General features: G+C 36.9%; 1 long non-coding RNA gene across 1 annotated transcript; it reads left to right on the plus strand.

Annotated features, from left to right (window-relative positions):
- Window positions 1-333: 333 nt before the first annotated feature.
- LOC108290080 lies at window positions 334-17,757 on the plus strand. Its single transcript, XR_001819420.1, has 3 exons — window positions 334-427; window positions 5,931-5,934; window positions 17,746-17,757. It is a non-coding gene; the product is annotated as an uncharacterized LOC108290080 (long non-coding RNA).
- Window positions 17,758-24,838: the final 7,081 nt, after the last annotated feature.

Genomic DNA, 24,838 nt, shown 5'->3' on the forward strand with positions numbered 1-24,838 from the left:
GATGCAAATGTCAGTTACCTAGCTTCAACCATGCTGATAAGAGTAGTGTCTTGGGAGATGGTAGAATAACAATATAGAAGAAATGTGTTTCTCTAAATGATGTCCCTCATGAACAGAGCTATCCTACAAAGCTGAACTTCTCCCTGTAAGATTTTTAGATGAGAATGAAGTAAGTGTAATAGAAGCGACACTATTGTAAGGTGTTTTTGGTAGAGCAGTATCATCCTTGCAAAACTAAAAAAACACATACTACCATCTGGAATTACATATTTATGTATTTGTTTAATTGAAATTATTGCCTCAACTACAGTAGAAACTCCTTAAGAACAGGGAATATATCTGACTTATTTACTGCTGTATCTTCAGCATCTAGCACAATGCCAGTCACACAATAGATGCTCAGTAAGTATTTGTTGAATGAATGAAAGTACTATGTTGACCCAGTGATTCACTTTTAGATTCTCCAATGTTGGTAGCCGCCAGAAAATGAATGAAATTTCTACTGTGGATGAACACCACTCAATCATAGGTAAGTGTCAGAATCTGCTTTTAACCACTGTTTTCTCATTGCCTGTCCCCAATCTACCTGCCTCTGTAGCTACTTCTTCATTTGGACTAGTTCATCCTCAAAGTCCGTTGGTTAGAAGACTACATACTCTGTCTAAAACCAATTTCCAACCTAGTTATGAGACAGTTTCTTTATTAACACTAATTTTGAAAAACACTTATACATCTTTCCTTGTTCATATGATATGCTTAATCAACTCTTGCTCTTATTCTCTCTCTCTCTCTCTCTTCACCCCTTATAAACATTAAGACAACAGGTTCCTTGGTTTTCCATTTCAATTCCACTATTTCTTATTTTTCCTTTTCTAAAACTAAGAATGCCAGTATGTACTTTGAATATCTTTCTATTGGACTCATTCTTCTCTTTGCACAAGATATTATTCGTTTTTATTTTTTTTAACTTTTAAAATTTTAAATTTTTTGTGGGTGCGGATATTCTTCCTGATGTGAAGAATTCTGATATTGAGTCACAGGCATGATTTTGTCTTATTTTCCCCTAATATAGCTGATCTAATAGTTTATTTAAATTACTAGATGTTCAAAAAATTGCTGTGATTTTATCATATATATTTTTATTCTAAAAGGAGTAACATTCAAAAATATTTACAAACTTTTTTTTTTCAAATATAGTGCCCTGGAAACCAGTACAGTCCCCACAAAGTCCTGGAAGATCTGTTCATTTAATAGAAAAAAATAAAAAAGAAAGAAAGAAGAAAGGACAAAAGAAAGAAAACTTGAATAACACATCTCATAGTGCTTTAAATTTCAAACCTTCTACTTCAGCTACCATAGCAAATGGAAACTACTGTTAGACCAGATTCATAGTTGTTTATTTATTTCAACTAGTTTAGGACAATAATCTAAATTTATCAGGTGCTAGGATAGGTTTAATTCCTTCATTCCTTCATTAATTCTCCAACTATTTACTGATTGATTTTTCTATGCACAATACCATGCAAGATGTTGTGGTGAATTCAAGGATATTTAATGCAAGTTTAATTTCTGTTAGTGTTCTAAAATATCACTAAATACCCTTAAGGAAACAAGAGACATGTGAATTTAATTAAAGTTTGTTAGGCTTAGGGTGATTTATGTTTCAGAAGACCTTGTTCTCTGAAGACCAGATTAACTGATACTCTTATGAAACATGAGTTGTTGAAACACATACACACACACACACACACACAAACACACAAAACCTAAACAAGTGTCAGACAAGTGCAAAATGGTGCTTGTATAATTCACTGTGTCCTCATTACAAAAAACTCACTAGTTTGAATTGGAAGGATATGCTTTGGCCACTCATCAAATGTTTGATTTATTTTTGTTGAATGTCACTTTAATTTCCAAACAGTGTACTATATTCATTTATCCATTCATCAAACAAATTTTTATTGAGTACTTTCCATGTGCCAGGCATTGTCCTTGGTGTTGAAGATACAGCAGTGAACACAAGCAAAAATAATTCCTGTTATCCTGGAGTTTACCTTCTAGCAGAGGGAGAGAAAAAAAAAACAAATCAAATAAATAAATCAACAAGAAAAATTTCAGATAGGGATGTGCCATGCAGTTATAAGCAAAATTGTCATGTTCCTTCACAGGGTAGGGGAGGAAATAGATAATATACAGACATCACAAATTAACTATTTTTGTCCCACCACCATAGAGAAAGGGAGAGTAGAACTAACATCTTTACCATCAACAGACTCCATCCCCAATACCCAATCCCTTCATTTGAGGAACGTTTTTATGGATTTGAAGATTCATAGAAATGTAGGCTATTTTCCCCAGATTCCACTAACCCGATTGTACCGAGATTGTATCATCAGTATCCAAAGCTTGCTGTCTCTGCCAGAAACCACCTATTTCTTTTCTATATGATCCATAAAGGAAATTTACAGCAGGTGTAGCCAATATAGCCAATACAAAATTTGAGATACCTTGAATTTTTCAGAGAATTCCAATGGGTGCTGACAGTTGTTGAAAAATTCCTCCTGTCTGTCAGTGACCATTTCAGTTAGCAGAGCTTAGAATCCACAGATGCAGGCCCCACAGGGTCTCCAAAACTGAAACTTTGGTTTCAGTTGGTGTTTTAATCACCATCTTCACTACCGCCCTCTAGATATTGGTGGGGCTGAAAATCTACTATGCTTGCTCTTGGTGATGCTGGAGATCCATATCACTGATGCTGGAGATCCATATCACTGCTCTTGCAGTTCGAGTCTAGCCTGGGCAATGTAGTGAGATTCCCACCTCTACAAAAAAAAATTAAAATTAAACAATTACCTGGGTGTGGTGGCATGTGCTTGCAGTCATAGCTACTCAGGAGGCTGAAATGAGAGGATTGTTTGAGCCCAGTAATTCAAGGATACAGTGAGCTATGATCATGCCACTGCACTCCAACTTTGGCAACAGAGTAAGATTGTCTTTAAGCAAGGAGAAACAGCCGAGGCATCTCTCATCTCATGACTATTTGGAAAAAGTCATTGGCTGCCCTATGATTGTTCAGAGACCTCTTATAAACATTGTCCAACAACCAAAATAAGGTCTTACCTAACCTGAAGATTCTCTGATGACTGAACTCCTCAATTAATATGTTAAAAGAGCAGTTTGGGGCATTGGTTATGATTCTATGTTCAGCAAGTATAAGATAAATTTAAGAACACTCACTTAAGTTAAAATAGTGAGTCAGCCTCTAGGCTGTGTTCTTATAAGACAAAGGAAGCTGGGGTATAGAGAAAAATCCATTAAATATAGAATGCTGTTTGTGAACATGTTCAGTTTCAACCGGCATCTTCTGATTACAAAGCCCCATGTGACATTTCCTTCACAGCCTAAACAAGCACATGGAGGATGGTGTTTCAGTAAATGTTAGTGTCCCAGGGCCTCTGGAATTGTTGGCAACACAGCAACAGGATGTGGGAGAGCCAGAGGATTATGTAGGGAGGATACCAGGAAAGCAACGAGAGGGTTAGCAACTCTCCCAGATGTTGTTGCATAGGAAGTCCCATGACCAATCCCACCAGGCCTTTTTTTTGACAAGTAAACCTTTAATCTTCCTATAGCTCCAAAGCATTTTGTGGTCAGGAGGCACCAAATCCCTCCCCTCCCCCAAAGAGAAGTAATGACTGTATTCCAAGGCAGGGGAGGCAAGGACATTTTTCTTCCATTACTCAGGAAGTGGGGTGAAGGCAGGAGTTTAATAAAGAAACAACCTTCCCAACAGGGAATGGAGCAGAATTTGTCCTGGATTCCTGCTGGTTCCTCATCCTGCCATCCTTGTCAGTGTCCAGCCCTGACTACATACATCAAGGGTGGGGAACTTTTTCTTGTGGCTATTGACCCAAAAGGAAAAAAATCCAACATCACCTAAGTAAAAAAAGATCTCTTTCTCTCTCAAGAGGAACAAATACAGGATTTTTCTAGTCCTCTGGTTTTTAAATTAAAAGGTTATATTTCACTTGCATATTGTCCTTTTAAAAACTTTGTTCTACACTGTAACCAGTTAATGGAGAGTGGACAAAGAAAGATGGAGGAAACAGAGAAGTTGATATTAGAATATAGATTGGCTGAGAAGGAAAAAAGAGGCAGATATTCTCATGGTAATAAAGGCATGAGGAAAAAAGACACAGCTGGAGACTGCCGGGGAAAACCTTTAAGGGACTCCTCTGAATGGTTTGGTGCGGTCTCCGGCCTTTGAAAAGTTGATGAGCGTTTTTTAGCGGTTTCAATAAATCTGGCAAATGTAAACTCTCTTTTTTGCATTATAAGGTCACGTTTCTGCCTTCATTTTCAAATTTTAAAATAGGTTTTGGAAAGAATCTTTTATTTTCTCAAGGATCAGAAAAGTTTTACATGTGTGAAAAAGAATAAGTTGCCTGTTTCCTTTGGAATCTTAGAAGTGGTTTATATTTACCAACTAGGTTTCCAAAATCTTGTTATTGTGAAAATAAATTGCTTAGTTACCTTATTAACAATTTTTTTCTGTTTTTATTTACTTATTGCTTTTTGGGTCTTGCCTTCTCTCTAGTGGGATTCTCATGAAGAAATAGTGAGACACCTAGATGAACTAAAACTTGATGTAAGACCGAGTAAGCATTTTTCATGAATTGAAAATCTTCTGATAAGACCCAGCTGGATTAAGCGACATTTATGGAACATCAACAGTCTAGAGAGGGGTTAATGTCTTCTTGGCACTACATCTATCATTAAGGTCAATGCCCCATTAGTGACACCTGTCAGTGTAGTATATATCTCTATATTTTGGCTCTCCACAGGATTACAGAATTGATCCCAATTGGGAGGCTGAGGTGGGCAGATTACCTGAAGTCAGGAGTTCGAGGCCAGCCTGGTCAACATGGTGAAACCTCATCTCTATTAAAAATCCGTAAAATTAGTGGGAGTGGTGGCGGGCACCTGTAGTCCCAGCTACTCGGAAGGCTGAGTCAGGAGAATCACTTGAACCCAGGAGGCGGAGGCTGCAGTGAGCCGAGATCATGCCATTGCACTCCAGCCTGGGAGGCAGAGTGAAACTCCATTCCCCCCACAAAAAATACAAAATAATAGGTAAAACTGGATGTCTTTTCTCAATTCTCAGATGTTGAATAAATTCTACCCTGTATTCCCTTCTCTGGCTTAGCAACAGCCTCCTTAAACTTACCTTGATCTTAAACTCAGTATAACTTCAGAGTGCTGCCACTGCTAATCTAATCTTTAGTGTTCCTACTTACACAGAGAAACCAACTTCATTGTTTTTTCCTGCTTATGGAGAATCAAAGCCTTGTCAATATCTACTTCATCACACTTAGGATGTCATCCCTTCAATCGCTAGCTAACTCTATTCTTTCTGTTGGTCTACGTTGTACCCATTTAGAGCCCTTTGATTTCATGCAGCCATCATATTTCCTCTTAACTCCTGTCTCCAAAGACTCACAGGAATTTTTAGAGAAAGGCCTAGCTTACTGCTCTGTACTACATGAAAAATTTAAAAGTTATCTCTGTTACCAAAAAACATGAAGATCTTTGAAAAGCTTACCCTTTTTATTTTGTTTATAAAGTTTTTAAATTAGTCACACACACCAAAATACTTTAAAAACATCGCTTCTGCTTAATATCTTCACAAAGGACATATTCGGCTTATTAGGACTTTCCCCACTGGTTGGATGGGGTTAATTTAAAACATGGATTTAATGCCTATCATGTAATTTTTGCTAATCCATTCCTCCCTTCAACCCTTTATCTTTATTTTGCTGCTTCTTAACAACACACATTGTGCAACTTCGATGACCTCTCCAAGGAGTCAGAATAAGCATTAACAATAATCTATCTTTTGATCCTCTACAGTGATGAATATGTGCAGACAGGAATGTTTTCCCAGTATTAATATCAGTTGCTACTCAGAAGAGAGTCAATATTTGCAGAGATCATGTATTTTATTTTACCTAAAACTTAATGGGGGCATCATAAGTGCCTATGCTTCAAAGCATTTTCCAAAGTAGTGGTACCATTTTAAATCCCAACTGACAGTACATAAGAATTTTGGTTCTCCCACATTCTCACCAACACTTGATATGGTCAGCCTTTTAGTTTGAACCATCCTAGTAGGTTTGAATTGGTATCTTGTTGCATTGTCCTAACGACCAATGAAATTGGTCATCTTTTCATGTGCTTATTTTCCATGTATATGTCTTTTTTGGTGACATAGCTTGTTCAAAAACTTTCACCATTTTTATTGGTTTTTTTTTTTATTAGTTTTGTGAGTTCTTTATGTATTCTGGATATAAGTCTTTTGTTTAGATGCAAGCGTTTTATATGGCTTGCAAATGTTTTGACCCTAGCCTACTGCTTGTCTTTTCATTCTCTTCACAGTGTTTTTCAAAAGCAGGTTTTATGTTTGACGAAGTTCAATTTGTCAATATTTTATGAATTGTGCTTTTGGCATTGTAGCAAATAAATCTCTTATTCCTTAAAGTTTATTTTTTACCTTTTTATTTGGAAACCATTTAAAATGTGCAGAAATGTTGCAAAAATAAGAATAGTGTAAGGTACACCTGTATAACCTTTACCGAGCCACTTCTTGCTACCATTTAACTAATTTGCTTCATCAGTTACTTCTCTCCCATTCATCTCTCTTTCATCTCCTCTTTTTCTGAACTACTTGACAATAAATTTTTTCTGGATTATTTTATTTATTTTTAGAAACAAGGTCTCCCTCTGTCATCCAGGGTGAAGTGCAGTTGCATCATCATGGCTCACTGTAGCTTGGAACTCCTGGACTTGAGGGATGTTCCTGCCTCAGTGTCCAGAGTAGCTAGGACTACAGTGTTTTTCTGATTCTTTTTCTGAACGGTTTGAGGTAAATTACATATATCATGTGTCTTTACCTGTAAATACTTTAGCATACACTTTGTAAGAATAACTTCTTTATGGAAGTTATCAACCTCATAAACTTACATTGATAAACTAGTTTTTTCGAATCTACTATCTGTATATTCATATCATACCTTTTATAGTTGGCCTAATAATGTCCTTTGTAGCATTTACCCCTCCAGTACAGAATTTAGTCTAGGGTCAAGTATTACATTAAGTTGTCATGTCTCTTTAATCTGAAAGAGTCCATAAAGTTTCTTTCTTTTTCATGATGTTGATATTTTCAATGTCCCTTTTGTGGGGTTTGTCCGATACTTCTTTGTGATTAGATTCAAGCTGTGCTTTCTAAGTGTAGGTTATATGGTAATGATCTTCTCAAGAAATCGCATCTGAAGGCACACACGGTGTATGTGCTCCTCCTTCGTGTTGTTTATTTTGACCACCTGGTCAAATAATTGTCCAATTTCTCCTTTGCAAAAGTACTGCAATGAATAAGCAGTCTGTGAGATTGCTTTAATTCCATCTAAACATCTTCTTAATCAGCATTTCCACCTAGATTTAATATCTACTGATTTTTATTTTATCCAATCTTTATTTTGATGCTTACAAAATGCGGACTTTTTAACTCTAGCACTTCCTGCACATTTGCTAGTCAGCATTCAGAATTTTACTATAAGCAAGCACTTCTCCCAAGCTTTTTATATGAGCTCATGATTTTCTACATTTTTCCACAAGGATTTATAATTATTACTTTATTATTTTAATATTGAAATTGCCTAAGACTTGGCCAATAGGAGCTCCTCCAAACCGGTTCTTGTGTCCTTGTGACATGCCCCCACTATTTTTTGTGCAGTTCATGGCTTTCTGATATAACAAGATAATCTAGGTTCATCTTGTACCTTCCCTGCCCTAGCCCTGAAATCAGCCAGTTATCTGTATTGCCCTAGTTTCTACTTGGGTTACCTAGTAGGTTACCAAGGTCTAGGCACAGCCTTTTAAAATTTTCCACTATTCATTATGTTGAAAATCATTTGAGTATAGATGCTAAGTCTAATGTACCTACTTGTAGCATTAGTACTCTAATGTTATAGTTTTTAATCATATATTATATGTTATGCTTTTCACAGGTTTTCTAAAGTAATGACATCAGTAAAAACAGACACATTCACCAATGGAGAGAAATAGAGAGCCCAGAAGTAAATCCATACATTTACAATCAACTGATTTTCAACAAAGGCACCAAGAACACGTAAGGGAAAGGACAGTTTCTTCAATAAATGGTTCTAGGAAAATTGGATATCCATATGCAGAAGAATGAATCTAGACTGCTATCTCTCACTATATACAAAAATTAATAATTGATTACTTAAATGCCCTTAATAGGCATTTTTAAAATGGGCCAAAGATATGAACAAGCCCCTCTCCCAAGAAAACATACAAGTGGCTAACAGATATATTTAAAAATGTTCAACATCACTCTGATGATCATCAGTCATCATAGAAATGTAAATCAAAACCATAATGAGATATCACCTCAGTGCAATGAGAGTGAGTAATATAAAAATGATTAAAAATCACAAATTCTGGTGACAATGTGGAGAAAGGGAACTTTTATACACTGTTGATGGGATTGTAAACTAGTATAGATACTGAGGAAAACAGATGGAAGTTCCTCAAAAAAGTAAAAATAGGCGTACCAAAGGATCGATGCAGCAACCCCAGTGCTGGGTATATATCTGCAAAAAATGAAATGAGATATCTGCACACCCATGTTTGTGGCAGCACTATTCACAAAAGCCAAGACAGGGAATCAACATAAATGCCAGTCTACAGATGAATAATAAAAATGTGATATGTATGTATATATAATGAAGTACTCTCTCTCTCTCTCTCTCTCTCTCTATATATATATATATATATGGAATACTATTATATATAGTATATATATACTATTATATATGGAATAAATACATCTATACTATATATATATATATATATATTCCATATATATGGAATACTATTCAGCCATAAAAGAGTATGAAATCCTATCATTGCAGCAATATGGATGAACCTGAAGGACATTATGTTAAGTGAAATAAACCAAGCACAGGACGACAAATACTGCATGATCTCACTCATATGTGGAATCTAAGAAAGTTAATCTCATAGAAGTAGAGATTAGAATAGTGGTTATCAGTGGTTGGGAAAAATAGAGGGGTGGGGGACACCGGGAAGGTTAGTCAATGGATACAAAGTTACCTTCAGACAGGAAAAATAAGTTTTGGTGTTCTATTACACAATAGGGTGACTATAACAATGCAGTGTAAATTTCAAGATAGCTAGAAGAGAAGATTTTGAATGTTGTCAACACAAAGAAATAATAAATGTTTAAAGCGATGGATATGGTAATTACTTCAATTTCATCATTATACTATGGGTATATACATTCAAATATCACATTGCATATAATAAATATATACATTGCATGCAATATACAATTATTATGTGACAATCATAAATAAAATAAAATAAAGTAATTTCATCAGCCTCAATTGACTGCAATGTGATCTGCACACAATCTTGGAAAGAGAGCTACAAGAACCCTTTATGATTAGCTACTCAATCACCTCACTTTACACATGACATGACTGAAGCCCAGACAAGGTGAGACTGTTATTAGACAAATGCAACCTAATCAAATTCCACAGCTTCTGCGCAGCAAAAGAAACAGTCATTAGAGTGAATCGGCAACCAACAGAATGGGAAAAAATTTTTGCAATCTATTCATCTGACAAAAGGCTGATATCCAGAATCTACAAAGAACTAAAACAGATTTACAAGAAAAAAACAAACAAGCCTATTCAAAAGTGGGTAAAAGATACGAACAGACACTTTACAAAAAAAACATACATGAGGCCAACAAACATATGAAAAAATGCTCATCATCACTGGTCATCAGAGAAATGCAAATCAAAACTACATTGAGATACCATCTCACGCCAGTTAGAATGGCAATCATTAAAACATCTGGAGATAACAGATGCTGGAGAGGATGTGGAGAAATAGGAAAATTTTTACACTGCTGATGGGAATGTAAATTAGTTCAACCATTGTGGAAGACAGTGTGGCGATTCCTCAAGAACCTAGAAATAGAAATTCCATTTGACCCAACAATCCCATTACTGGGTATATATCCAAAGGATTATAAATTGTTCTATTATAAAGACACATGCACATGAATGTTCATTGCAGCACTGTTTACAATAGCAAAGACCTGGAACCAACCCAAATGCCCATCTATGATAGACTGGACAGGGAAAATGTGGCAAGTATACACCATGGAATATTATGCAGCCATCAAAAATGATGAGTTCATGTCCTTTGTAGGGACATGGATGAACCTGGAAACCATCAGTCTCAGCAAACTGACACAGGAACAGAAAATCAAACACTGCATGTTCTCACTCATAGGTCGGTGTTGAACAGTGAGAACACATGGACACAGGGAGGGGAGCATCACACACTGGGGTCTGTTGGGGGGAAATAGGGGAGGGACAGCAGGGGGTGGGGAGTTGGGGAGAGATGGCATGGGGAGAAATGCAAGATATAGGTGATGAGGAGGAAGGCAGCAAATCACACTGCCATGTGTATACCCACGCAACAATCTTGCATGTGTTTCACATGTACCCCAAAACCTAAAATGCAATAAAAAATATAAAATCAGCCAATCACAGATATCATCTGATTTCTGTCCAGTACTCTTTTAATTATACTATTCTGCCTGCTACATTTTCCTCCATGGACAAAGTCATTATAACAGAGTTTATTTATTTATTTATTTATTTTTGAGACAGAGTCTCACCCTGTCTCCCAAGCTGGAGTGCAGTGATGCAATTTCAGCTCACTGAAACCTCCACCTCCTGGGTTCAAGCAAGTCTCCTTCCTCAGTGTCCTGAGTAGCTGGGATTACAGGCACCAGCCACCATGCCTGGATAATTTTTGTATTTCTAGTGGAGACAGGGTTTCACCATATTGGTCAGGCTGGTCTCGAATTCCTGACCCCAGATGATACGCCTGCCTTGGCCTCCCTAAGTGCTGGAATTACAAATGTGAGTCACCACACCTGGCCTAATACAGTTATTTTTTAAATCAGTATACTTGAATAAAGAAAAATCCCTATGAATTCTAAAGCACCTCAAAGACCATGAGAGTAATTAATAGCTACACACTTTATTTCTCATCTGGGTGTACCTGTCCACCAAGGGGTCAGTATTGAGCACAATTTCTTTAGTAACTTTATTAATGATCCTAAAGAGAAGGAGGACAGCAATTTGTCAGCTTTGCAGCCTTTGGAAAACATAAGTCCAGAGCCAGAAGTTTAACTAGCTAAGCCCCACAGTGGTCTATCAACTGCTTTTGCCTCCATTTACCAAACAAGGTTACAGAAACTCAGGGAGTTTAAGCAACTTGTCCGAGATCGACATGTGAAATAACAACAAAGTCTCATTTGATGTGAACCTTGGTGTCTCTAAATCCTCATCCGTTGTACTGGCTCCCCACTGTTGACCTCTGCAACATGAGGCTGGGTCCCACAGGCCATATTGGCTTGGGGAGAAGGAGCAGTAAAATGAAAAACTGAGTCACTGCCTTTGGTTGACGCAGATGTTTCAGGCTGGCAGGGAGCCTGAAATGAAGGAGTTAGTTATTAAGTGCTGCAGCATTAGCTTGTAGAATAGGAAGCACAAGCCTGTGGAATGTCCTTTGCTGGAGGTGTTTAGGATAGGTTACAAAACCCTCTTTCTGGAGTGACTTAGTGAAATTTGCTTGGAATCAAGAATTGGTTCTCCTAAACAGTGGATTATAGAGCTCTTTGAGGGTGGGAGGGTGGCTTGAGGTTAGAGAAGTTGCCTAGAGGTATATGGCCAATAAATATTGTGTGCTGATTGAATAAATAATGCATCTCTCACACATGTGTACTCTTACTTTTTAAATGTCTCTAGATGTTGTGATTGATACAACAATTGTTACTAAATTCACGGTAATTTTGTGCCATTTGTACATTTTCTCATTCAATGTATAGTAAAAGTCTAAGATGCTGCTATGGAGTGTCCAAGCATTTCTTATGCTTACACTCTACAAGGCCATTGTTGTCTGGATGATATAATCACCAAAGTTTTCTTAGGCAAAAGAAGATTCTCTAACTCAGAAATTAAGTTACTTTGGGCTCTCCAAGACCAGAAAGACAAGACAAATTAGAGAGAGTTCTGAAAAGTGTATCAGCATGATTAAATAAGAGCTGGATTACAGAGACTTCTTAGAAAGAAAATGGAAATAGACATGAATTTGTGTAAGGACTAGCAGGGGAATAAACAGAGAGCACATGACAGAAAGCATCATGATTACCTGGGAGACATAAATGCCATTAATACAAAAGTATTGCTTTGCTGTATATGAACTTCCGAGTAGGCTATCTGGGATTAAAGTAAGAAAGAACAGGAAGTTTGCATTTCCCACAGGTACTTCCTATTTCATGGTGATCATGACACAGTGAAATTCGGAATAGAAAAGCAAAGAAATAAATCCATTGTGCACTCAATATTTGGAAAAGAGAGCCATGGAAAAACTGTGGACATAAAAAAACACTAAAAAGTTTGTATTTTCAATAGTTTATAAGATTTCTGAAAACTATCTTAAAACAACTTACTGGAATCCCAGTACAAATATACGTGAGAGGTCAAAATTATCACATACCTGAAAAAGAAAGTCCTTTATGGCTTGATGGTTTGTGAGAGACTGCCAATGTTTTTTTAAAATTATGATAAAATATACATAATGTAAAATTTACCATCTTAACTATTTTTAGGTGTATAGCTCAGTAGTGTTAAACATATTCCCATTGTTGTGAAACAAACCTCCAGAACTTTTTCATCTTGCAAATCTGAAACTGTACTTGTTAAACAACAATTCCCCTTTTACTCTTTCCCCTACCGCCTGATGACCACCATTTAACTTTATGTTTCTATGAATATGACTACTTTTTAAATAGTTATGTAAGTGGAATCATACAGCATTTGGCTTTTTGCAATTGGCTTATTCCACCTAGCATAACATCCTCAAGATCCATCCATGTAGTAGCTAGCATGTGACAGGATTTCCTCCCTTTTAAAGGGTGGAATAATATTCCACTGTATATAAAGACCACATTTTGTTTTTCCATTCATCATTGGGGTTACTTCCTTCTCTTGGCTATTGTGAATCATGCCTGTTAGTGTTTTTTAACTATATTTTTCATCTGAGACATTTATATAAACTCATATAATGTTTGCTGTTCCTTCCAAATTCAAGGTGTAGAATCAACTGTTTAAAACTGCTTTTTCCCCTCTCAAGCAAACAAGCCAGAAAAAGTGTCTCACCACCAACAGATAAACAAAACATATGCAAAAAGAATCTTGAATACTTGAACATTTTATCACCAAACAACAGTAGATCCACTGGTCACTTGTTGAACTACACGGTTTTATGGTACTATTAAAACCCCTTGCCATATAAAGAGAGAGTGGTCAATGCTCAAATAGGATAGATTTAAAAATACATATTTTCTGCATATTCTTTATTATATAACTCTTTTTTTTTTTTTTTCAAAACAATAGGATAATATAGTCTAGATGGAATTCAGGTCATTTGGCAATTGCTTTCACCTGAAATAGTGGTGGCCAAGCTAGGTCAAGAATCAGAATCTGCTAAACACCCTAAGAATCTGTATTCTTGATTCCCATTTATGCCTACTAAAATCAGAAACTCCAGGGTTTATATGTTAGCTCATTTTGCATTGTTGTAAAGAAATACCTGAGATTGGGCAATTTATAATGAAAAGAGGTTTATTTTGGCTTGCAGATCTGCAAGCTGTACAAACATGTCACCAGCATCTGCTTGGCTTCCAGTGAGGCCTCAGGGAGCTTACAATGGTGGTAGAAGGCAAAGCGGAAGCTGGCATGTCACATGGCAAGAGAGAGCAAGAGAAAGAGGAGGAGGTGCCAGCTCCTTTCAACAACCAGCTCTCCTGTGAACTTAGAGGGTGAGAACTCACTCATTACTATGAGGACGGCATCAAGCCATTAACAAGGCATAAGTCTTCATGACCCAATCACCTCCTACTAGGCCCCACCTTCAACATTGAAGTTCACATTCCAACACGAGATGTGGAGAGGACAAATATACAAACCCATAACAACTGGGAACCACTGCTTCAATTTCATCCACAAGTTCTGACTAGAATGTAGAATGTATCATGTAATTCATCAAGCTATCTGCTTTTGTTATCTAGGACTCTAAAGCCTTTCTTAGAAGCCTCTGGATTCTTCTTTATTAGCCACGGATATAGCTATTCTAGTTCACCATGTCTTGAATGTGTTTCTGTCAGCGCTGTACTCCACGCTTCGCCTTCTAAACCCCCTGCCCATTGCTCTCCATAGCCATCAGTGACTTATGTTACTGTCCCCAATGTGATATCCTCTGTTTCCTTCTCTGAATCAGAGGCTGTGGGATTCTCAAAGTGACAATTAATCAAACTGTTAAATTACTCATTGAGATGTACTAACAGGTCACCCCTCAGCTCCTAAGAGACATTTTCTTTTATCAGAGGCTTCCACTGACCATGTCATTGCCTTTAGAATTCCCCCTCCCTTTGCTCTCAAAACCTATACCATTTTTGTTGCCTCATCTGGGAAATATATGCTAGCATCAATTAAAAAGAGGCAGGAAGAAAAAGATTTAATATTGTTCTCATTATGCTTTAAATAAGCAAATCCCTGACCTATACTCATCCATACCCAGCTACAGATGTTCTCTAAATTGTCACATGTTTGTTTCTCCCCCCATTCCCTAAATGTTCCCAAACTAACAGGACATTAAATGAGAAAATGCTTCTCCATAAAATTTGCTTAATTTACTATTTGTCTCCCTCCACATAGCATCCTTCTCATCATCTGTAATGTGCAATCAATCGCATACCCCTGGGAATGTTGTTCATTGGTCATTTACATGATTAAAGAATGGAGAAAATGAGACACTTCAAAGAATAGAGGTGTTTTAATAACCTCCAATTTGAATCTCTTCTCACTACCTACCCCCTACTGACATAAGATAGCAAACATCACCACTTTCACTCTCTCTCTAAAAGAAGGTTTTAGATTTACCCCTATGCAATGCAGTATTTTATTTATTAAGGATGCCAAAAATATGCCAGGTCTTTAAGGCCTATGGGAAACCTTATTCTGGCTGCAATAGGAAGATTACCATGGATACATCTCTGCCTCACTGGATGATCAGCAACGGCTGTTGAGTCAAGCTTGGGAGCCCTCTCAGTCTGCTTATCACACAAACTATATCAGGTAAAATCACAAATGTCACCGCTCACTTAGTGACATTAGAATTAGGTATCTTCCAGTAGCTTTGCCTAAAAGCAAAAAGTAGTCAGCAGTTTCCAGGATCCCTCATGCCTATTTGAAATTTCCTGACTTTTAGTGACTACCCTTACTATCAAGTACAATTGTTGTGACCCACTTGCTTTCTATGTATTTTTTTTTGTATCTTTTTGTTGAGAATGGGGTCTTGCTATATTGCCCAGGCAGGTCTTGAACTCCTGGGCTCAAGCTATCCTCCCGCCTCTGCCTCCCTAAGAGCTGGGATTAATAGGTGTGAGCCACAGTGCCTGGCCCCAACTTACTTTCTAAAAGAATAGTGGGCCTTACAGAAACTGAGGTGAGCTGACAGCCAGAAAAGAAGCAAGAGACCTTGCGTGTCCTATAAGAGTTAAGCAGGCAATCAATTACGGCTACATAACATGCACAGAGAATGCCAATCTCACCTTTTCTGCTGTGCTTTGAGCAGCCTGAGCTCTACTTCAAGCGAAAGTTTCTTCCCTTGGTAAGAAGAAAAGTGGCACTGGGAAGCAAAAAGTAATGGAGCTCATTTCAGAAATGCCAAATGAGTAAGATCCCACTGCAGAGTCAAGATGAACTCTTACTGCCTACAGAGTGTGGTCTCAGGCTTGATGTAAAGTAGAGTCTGAGTTCCTTGCCATGAAGTTGCAAAAGGGAAAAAAATTACGTTTTTCTTATAGTAGTGTCACCATGGAAGGTGTTCCTTCATAACGTCATTGGATAATTTCAGTTACCTTAAAACAAATCTCCCAGATAACGCTTTACATGTGTAGTAGCTTTCTACCACACACCTCCTTAAATAAAACCAATTTTTTAAACTTTCAGCAATATTGAGATACGTGATTGAGCAGTGTTTGTGTAGATAGCCCCAAAATAGAAAATTAATGGATAAAATGAAATTCTAAACAAACACATCTATAAAGTAAAAGGTCAATGAAGATAAACATTAGCAGGGAAATCAAGAACACTCCAATTTCTTTTCTACAATGCAATCAAAGTCTTCTCCAAGTAAATATACAAATGCTGACAAACCTGTGAGTTTCAAGAGCTCCTAAGAAGAGAATTAACACAATCTGAAAAAGGGCAATCTGTTATATGAAAAATTTAGCAGATCCTCAATCCAATTACTGAATAATTGCTGAAAATCAGCTCAAAGCTTTGGGCTATAACAACCAGAGTAAATAAAGCTATATATGGAGATAAGATTGGTTTGAAGTTCCTAGGTTAAGAGTTTGAGAAGTAGCTCTAAAATTTGAGTTTTAAAACCATAATCATAAACAAAATAAAGTCTCATATATTTCCTTTTTTTTTTTGTACTTTGGGCTCTGGGGTACATGTGCACATCCTGCATCATATAGTTCTTAATTAGCAAAACAAACAGAACAAAACATATATGCATTCTAATATCAAACTGGGTAGCGCAAATCTTGCAATTAGGAGAAAAAGAAGCCCAATGAGAGTAAATACCTACTGCATGGGGGCTTTGTCATCAAAGCTCAATGCACACCCAATGAATATTTTTTTTTGCTTTTATTTATTTATTATTTATTTTTTTATTGCATTTTAGGTTTTGGGAATATTTTAACAATGTTTCTAAATACAAGGATCAAAGACAAAGTCTGAGAGGAAGCATAGCCTAGAAGATTCATACAATATCAAAATATTCCTCTATTTCAAGATACAGCAAAAGAGACATTAAGAAAAGGACATGAGATAAAAGAGATAAAAATCCTGGTCATTGGAAAATATTGAACACCGTCAGACTGTGGACTCAACAGAAAGCTGATATCTATGAAGTTTCCCATATTGGAATTCTATAAATCTAGAAACAGGGCTGGTTTTATGGGTATATGACCTGTGCAGTTACCCAGGGCCCCACATAGAAGGATCCTGCACTTAGTTTAAAGTTCTCCTTTTGCCATCTTGAGATTTTTAATAATTTTAGAACAAAATACGCCAGATTTTCATTTTTCACTGAGCTCCCCAAATTATGTGGCCAGTCCTGGCTAAAAACCTCATATTCAAGGAAGTTTTGAGAACAAGGAAAAAGGAGCAGAGGAGAAAAACATGGTCTGACTAAAACAGAGATAAACTAGAAGTTGTCATTATTTCTATGTTCTAATTTTGCAATACTTCTAGTAAATACTAGTCTATGCATTAGAAAAATCAACCCACATTAAAGACGATACTTAGAGATTTCCCCATTCCTTCACTGTTAGCAGTTTATTTTTCCTAAGGTGAATTTTTTTAAATGATTCTCATTTCAAAATCGAGTTTCTAGTATTTTTGGTATTCAAAATAGATTTACAATCAAATATCTGTGAAATCTTTTATTAAATGATATTTGAGGATTTAAAATCCACACCAGGAATGGAAGTGATGGAAGCTATTCTAGGACAATTGAAGAATATATAAAGGAAGAACATAATGTTGTTGTGTTATAAGAAATCCATAGAAATTTGGCCTTTCAGCCACTGCTGAATTATAAATAGTTTAAGCATCAACTTATTGCTTCAGGGATCTCAAAAGCAAGAGGTGCTGCCATTCTAATTGCTTAAAAAAATCCCATTTGGTGTCCAAGGGCTTGAAACAGAGCCTGATGGATAATTTTATCTTAGCTAAAGGCAATCAGCTAAACAAATCATTAACAAAATATTAGCTGTAAGTGCTGTGTGCCCACGAAAAGCATTTTATAGCTCAGTCCTTTGAAAAATTACATGAAAATTGGTGAAGAGAGATGGATAACTAGCAGACTCTTTAATGCCCTAATGAATGCAAAGATGGATCCAACTTCCTTGTCTGTCACTACTCTGGAAACAAGCCACTAGAGATTCAGACATTGCAGTCTCAGTTGCAGAGTGTACAGACCATCTACAGGAGATTCTATGTTTTCAATTCGACCAGCAAAATAAAATTACTCAAGAATGTATTATAACTTTATCAGTTTAGCATGTTTGTTTTAGCTAAGATAGGAACAATAATGCTGGTCAATATTACCTGGGTCTCCTGCAAGCTTTCTGGAAACAAAAACATGGAAGGGCTTAGAATGCAAGTATCACAACTTCCTTTTGTTAGGTGACACAGCAGTCAGTAGTCAAGCTTTCAGCAACTATTACTTCCTATCTTCACCCCAGTTCTTCATGTAAATTACCACGTGATATTAAGATACATCTAATGTAACAGTTAAAAGAACCTACTACACTATTGTTACCCGCAAGCTTGTAAAACTCTCAGAAAAGAAAATCTTTTTTTTTTTTTTTTTTTTTTTTTNTTTAATGGCTGAGGAGCAGGCACTACCGGGAGAGAGAGAACCCTAGCAGGACTTCCCTATAATTCTCAATAATAACAGTAATGTTGGCTGACATGTATTTAGTGCTTAACCTATGTCAAATACTTTGTATTCACTATCTATTTGAACCTTTGAGACCTGACTATACAGATAAGGAAACCAAGACTCACCAAAGACACACCAAGAATAAGTGGCAGAGCCAGTTTTGAAAGCAAGTCTATGTGACTCCAGAGCTAGTCTTTTCCATTACCAGACTGTTTAAACACTCTGTTCCATTGTCTTTTAGCAAATGACTAGAGATACTGTGAGCAGAAAGACAGAGGTATATTTCATATTTGGCAGTTAGGATCCAACGTACTTAAGTTTGGAATGTTCACTTAAAATGTCTATGGATTGTGTCACTTCTCTGCTCAAAACTTAATTGTCCAGCAAAGCAAATTTCTTACCTGGAATTTAAAGCCTGATATGATCTAGCCCCACCCACACTTCTACACTTAACTTCTTTCTACCTACTTCACACATTTTCTGATTCAACCATTCATTGAACAATAAAAGCAATAGGATCTTCTATTGGTGAGCTCAGGCTGCCATAACAAAATACCATAGACTGGGTGGTTTAAACAACAGGAATGTGTTTCTCACAGTTCTGTAGGCTGGTAAGTCCAAGACCAAGGTGCCAGCCAATTCTGTTCCCTGGTGAGGGCCCTCCTTCTGGTTTGCAGACAGCTGCCTTCTTGCTGTGCCCTCACATGGTGGAGAGAGGCAAAGAGAATGAGGAAGTGAGCTCTTTGGTGTCTCTTCTTAGAAGAGTACTCATCCCATTAGTCCATACCCTCATTCTCATGACCTCATCTGATCCTAATTACCTCCCAAAGACCCCACTTCCAAATACCAACACATTGAGGATTAGGGCTTTAACATATGAATTTTGCTGGGTGCAGTGGCTCATATCTGTAATCCTAGCACTTTGAGAGGCCGAGGCAGGAGGATTACTTCAGTCCAGGATTTCAAGACAAACCTAGGTAATATAGTGAGACCCCTGTATCTACATAAAATTTAAAAATTAGCCAGACTTGGTGGTGTGTACCAGCAAGTCCCAGCTACTTGGGAGGTTGAGGTGGAACGATTCCTTGAGTTCAGGAGGTTGAGGCTACAGTGATTTGAGATCACACCACAGAACTCCAGCCTTTGTGACAGAGTGAGACCCTGTCTCAAAAAAACACTCTCTATATATAAATTTTTCAGGGACATATTCAGTTCATGGCAGGGCCGCACTAGCTAGTCCCTCCAGCCATAGAAAGTTATGCGCCTCCTTTTTCTTTCTTTCTTGCCCAGTTACTAGTGAGTTTAAGCAGTTTAGGATCATCACCCATTTGCCTCCTCAGACTTTACCACTAAGGACCTTTGAGCTATTTGAATTAAGTTGATATCACAGCAAGAAACACATAAGTATACACAACAGGAGGAATTATTTCATTCAACAAATATTTAGTGGGACTGGGCTGGGTCTTGGTAATACAAGACAAACACAATTCCTGTCCTCCTGGAGTCTTCCGTCTAGAATATCATGATCCCCTCTAGCTGCTGCCCTGATGTCATCACCTTTGTAGTTTCACTTCTTGAAAACTTTATATTCATTGTGTACACTGCCTTATCTTCAATTCACTCCATAAGCCACTGTAATATACCATTTCCCTCAGAGCAAAATGCTTTTTACCAAATCATCGACTATCTCCTCCACCCCTCAATTTTATTATAAATCCAATACACCGTTTAGTTTTATTTAACTTGATATCTGTGGAATATTTGGCATTATTGACCTCACTTGACTACTTGAAATTCCCTCTTTCCTCCTCTTCTGTGGAATAGTGCTCTCCTGGTTTTCCCCTTTATCCTCTCATACCTAATCATCCATATGGGTTCCTCTTAAATATTTACATGCTGCAGGATTCTACTGTTAGCTCTCTTCTAGTCTTAGACCATTATTTTTCAGTGTGATTCTTGCAACACTTGTGCTACCATGACTTAAGGTGCTCAGTAAAAAACACAAGATTCCTTGACCCTTAGTAAATTTCAGAACCTCACAGCACTCTGGAATCTATTTAATCCAGCATCGTAGGTGATCCATATAGACTCTAAATATTTAAAATCAATGCTCTATACCCACACTAGCTCCTAGACAATGCTAATCTTCCCTATGGCTTCAGTTATCAGCTGTATACTGGATGTGGAGGCTGGTAAGTTTGTAGTTGGCATACAAGGAAGTTAAGAAATGGCTTAAGTTGTGATGGCTACTATTTTCTCCATGAAGCAGGAGTCGAGATCACACAGTGAGAATGAAAGCATAGGGTTGGAGTGGAAAAGATAAAAGCAGAAGACAAGGGAAATACAGATGGTTTGCTGAATAGTGTGGAAGCCCTAGCTGAGATTGAACACTAGGAGGGTATTTAGTCATTCACTTTTGTAGTGGGGAGATTTCTTTCCCCCAGCAACCTTAGTATAGATATAAAGAAGGCAAAAAGTTATAGTCCAAAGATCTGAGGCTGCTAATAAGAATATAGAAGTTTAGACAATAGGATCTAGGCTTCATAGAAAAGGAAGTAAAGAGAGGGGATTGATAAAGGTCTTGATGCTCATGTACAGGTGTAATAATAGCAATGGAGTGAAAGAACTGAAAAAATGGATAGCTATTGATAAAGTGGAAAATCTGAATTTAAGATTTCAAAGATGAAGCAGCTTTTGGTAATGACAAAGTCCAGAGTGTTGCTCTGGAATTGGACAGTTTAAGTGGAGAGTTGGTGAACATTAAGAAATGGAGAGGCCAGAGTATTCAAAAGATTGTGTATTTTGAACATTGGAGTCACCAGAGATGATGGTGGCAGGGCTTGGAATGCAGAGGAAGATTTTCAGCCAAGGTCTCCAGTGAATGACAGAGAGTGATCAAGAGGTTGATAGATTACACGAAAAGGGATCAAGTATTTTGTCTATTAAAAAAATTTATCCCAGCACTTTGGGATGCCAAGGTGGGCAGATCGCCTGAGGTCAGTAGTTTGATACCAGCCTGGCCAACATGGTGAAACCCTATCTCTACTAAAAATACAAAAAAGAAAAAAAATTAGCCAAGCTTGGTGGCATGCACCTGTAATCCCAGCTACTCGGGAGGCTGAGGCAGGAGAATTGCTTGAACCCGGGAGGCACAGGTTGCAGTCAGCTGAGATTGTGCCATTGCACTCCAACCTGGGCAACAAGAGTGAAATTTTGCCTCAAAAGAAAAAAATTAACTTCTGGAAATGTCAAATTTCCTATTGTTATGTCCAAGATTTTTCAAATTCTGGTGTCAACCTAAATTGTTAGCCTAACTGCAATCTATTAGCCTTCACACAACTTCCATCACAGCCTCAATGGGCTACTGCCATTCCCTGAATAGATGCCATATGCCGCATTATACATTTCCTAATCCTTCCTCTGAACTTCATAGTATTTTACTAGAGCCACATCTGGAGCTTAGGGCTTTTATTACAGTTATTTATACATATATCTTCTCCCCTACCAGTGTGTTTGACTCTAGGGTTGATGTCATATACATTTTTGTAACACCCATGTTAGCATCTACTATAGTGCCTTTCAGGTAGCAAGCAATTGATGAATATTTAATATTTGTTGAATATTGATAAGGTTGTAAAATCACAACTAGAATATGTGTGAACCAATCGTAGAATTGCTATGTAAGTTAAGCAAAGATACATGTTCATTCATCTTCAGAAAGGAATTTATTTTTTTAATGGCTGCAAAAATCTGCAAATTATACAATGACATAAGAATCTATTCAGAAGGTCTGCTTCATTAAGATATAGGAGTTCTTCAATGAGAACATAAGGACACAGGGAGGTGAACATCACACACCCGGGCCTTTCGCGGGGCTGGGGGTAAGAGGAGGGACAGCATTAGGAGAAATATCTAATGTAGATGATGGGTTGATGGGTGCAGCAAACCACCATGGCAGGCATATACCTATGTAACAACCTCCATGTTCTGCACATGTATCGCAGAACTTAAAGTATAATAAAAAAAGAAAAAACGATATAGCAGTTTTTGTATATGAAGTAAACAGTCATAACATATTAAAACATTTTTATAACTCCATGTACAATGGTGATGTCCTAGAACATTAGCTTTCCTTCTCAAAGTGCCATTGACAATAGTATTTGCAAGTAATCTATATCTTATGAGAACATCAAAGAATAATGTAAACAGGATGTGATGACATAAAATGAGACATTAATATACTCTGTATTATGTTTACTGTACATCATGATGCCTAATAGTATTGGGATTGTTAAGGTATGTTAAGGAGCCTGGAATTTGACATTTTTGTATTGTAAATCATACATACATGTATATATGTATGTATATGTATATATAAAATTTTAATAAAAATATCAGGGTTTTAGTTACTTTAGCATAAAATAACTTTTACTGGAAGTCTAAATTTGTGAGAGAAAACAGTTATATTGCCTGTTAAGATTTTCCTTTTGTCCTAAAGAAATCTAGTTATTTATTCAGGAACACTCTTCTTTCTCTCAAAGAAGTCCTGAAATATACAAATCAAATTCAATGATAGTGAAATCAGAGGGCCTAGCCTTTTTGTTGTTCACTGTTGCTTGGAATCAGTAAGCTATAAGCTAGAACTTTTAAATCTCTTTGCTATACTTGTGGCAATTTTCTAACCTATGATGGTACCTTCAACACATGGAGTCAGAGATCTTTTATAAATGTTTTATTGAAAATACACTTAGAGTATTGTCTTGGGAGTGTTCTATTTAAAGGAGTCCTAAAATCATCCCACAACTAACTCCTTTGCACAGCTAAGGAAACAACCAACAAAGTGAAGAGACAATCCACAGAATGGGGTTGTCTTCATTACTACAATGAGATATAATCTCACCACACTAAAAATGGGTTATATCCAAAAGACAGGCAACAACAAATGCTGGTGAAGATGTGGAGAAAAGAGAAGCCTTTATATACTGTTGGTGGGAATGCAAATTAGCACAGCCACTAAGGCAAACAGTTTGGAACTTCCTCAAAAAACAAAAACTGCCATCTGATCCAGCAATCCTACTTCTATGTATATGTCCTAAATAAAGTAATGAGTATATCCAAGCAATATCTGTACTCCCATTTATTGCAAAATGATTCACAATAGCCAAGATTTGGAAGCAATCAAAGTGTCCATCAAAATACAAATAAAAAAAGAAAACAGGGCATTTATACACAATGGAGTACAATTCAGTGACAAAAAAAATAATGAGATTGTGTCATTTGCAACAACATGGATGGAACTGGAGATCATTATGTTAAGTGAAATAAGTCAGGTATGGAAAGACAAACTTCACGTGTTCTCACTTATTTGTGGGAGGGACCTAAAAATATGAACAATTGAACTCATGGACAGTAGAAGGAAGGTTATCAGAGGCTGGGATGGTAGGGAGGATGGTTAATGGGTACAAAAATAGAAAGAATAAATAAAACCTACTATTTGATTGCCCAACAGGGTGACTACAGTCAATAATAATTTAATTGTATATTTTTAAATAACTGGAAGAATGTAATTGGATTTTTTGTGACCCAAAGGATAAATGTTTGAGGCGATGGATACCCCATTTATGCTGAAATAATTATTATGTTATTATGCATTGCATGCCTGTATGAAAATATGTACCCCATATATATACCTACTGTGTACTCACAAAAATTATAAATAAATTTGTTTTAATATATATTATTGTGTACCTGTGAAATTCAGGATAATTAACTGAAATGTCATTCAGAAACAATAAGATGGTGAGCAAAAACCAAAATCAAAATGATCTGTTTTATTATAAAAGCCAAAACACATTTCAGTTCCTGCCTTGCATAAATAAACATCATAGGTCTTACTCATTAGTTCTTTGGTCACACAGATACCTCTCCAATAAGTTAAGAGTGAATGCTATATATAACTTAGAGCTTTCGTAGAGGAACATTATATTTCATTCCTTCAGCTAGCATCTTACGATTATTTACATAACAGTCCTAGACATTTTTTGGTAATACAATGATGAATAAGATGCCCTTTCTGTTTTCCAGGATCTTATAGTCTAGAAAAGGAGTTAAGACACACATGCAAACA

Source organism: Cebus imitator, unplaced genomic scaffold (assembly GCF_001604975.1).
Source record: "Cebus imitator isolate Cc_AM_T3 unplaced genomic scaffold, Cebus_imitator-1.0 Scaffold421, whole genome shotgun sequence".
Classification (NCBI taxonomy): domain Eukaryota; kingdom Metazoa; phylum Chordata; class Mammalia; order Primates; family Cebidae; genus Cebus; species Cebus imitator.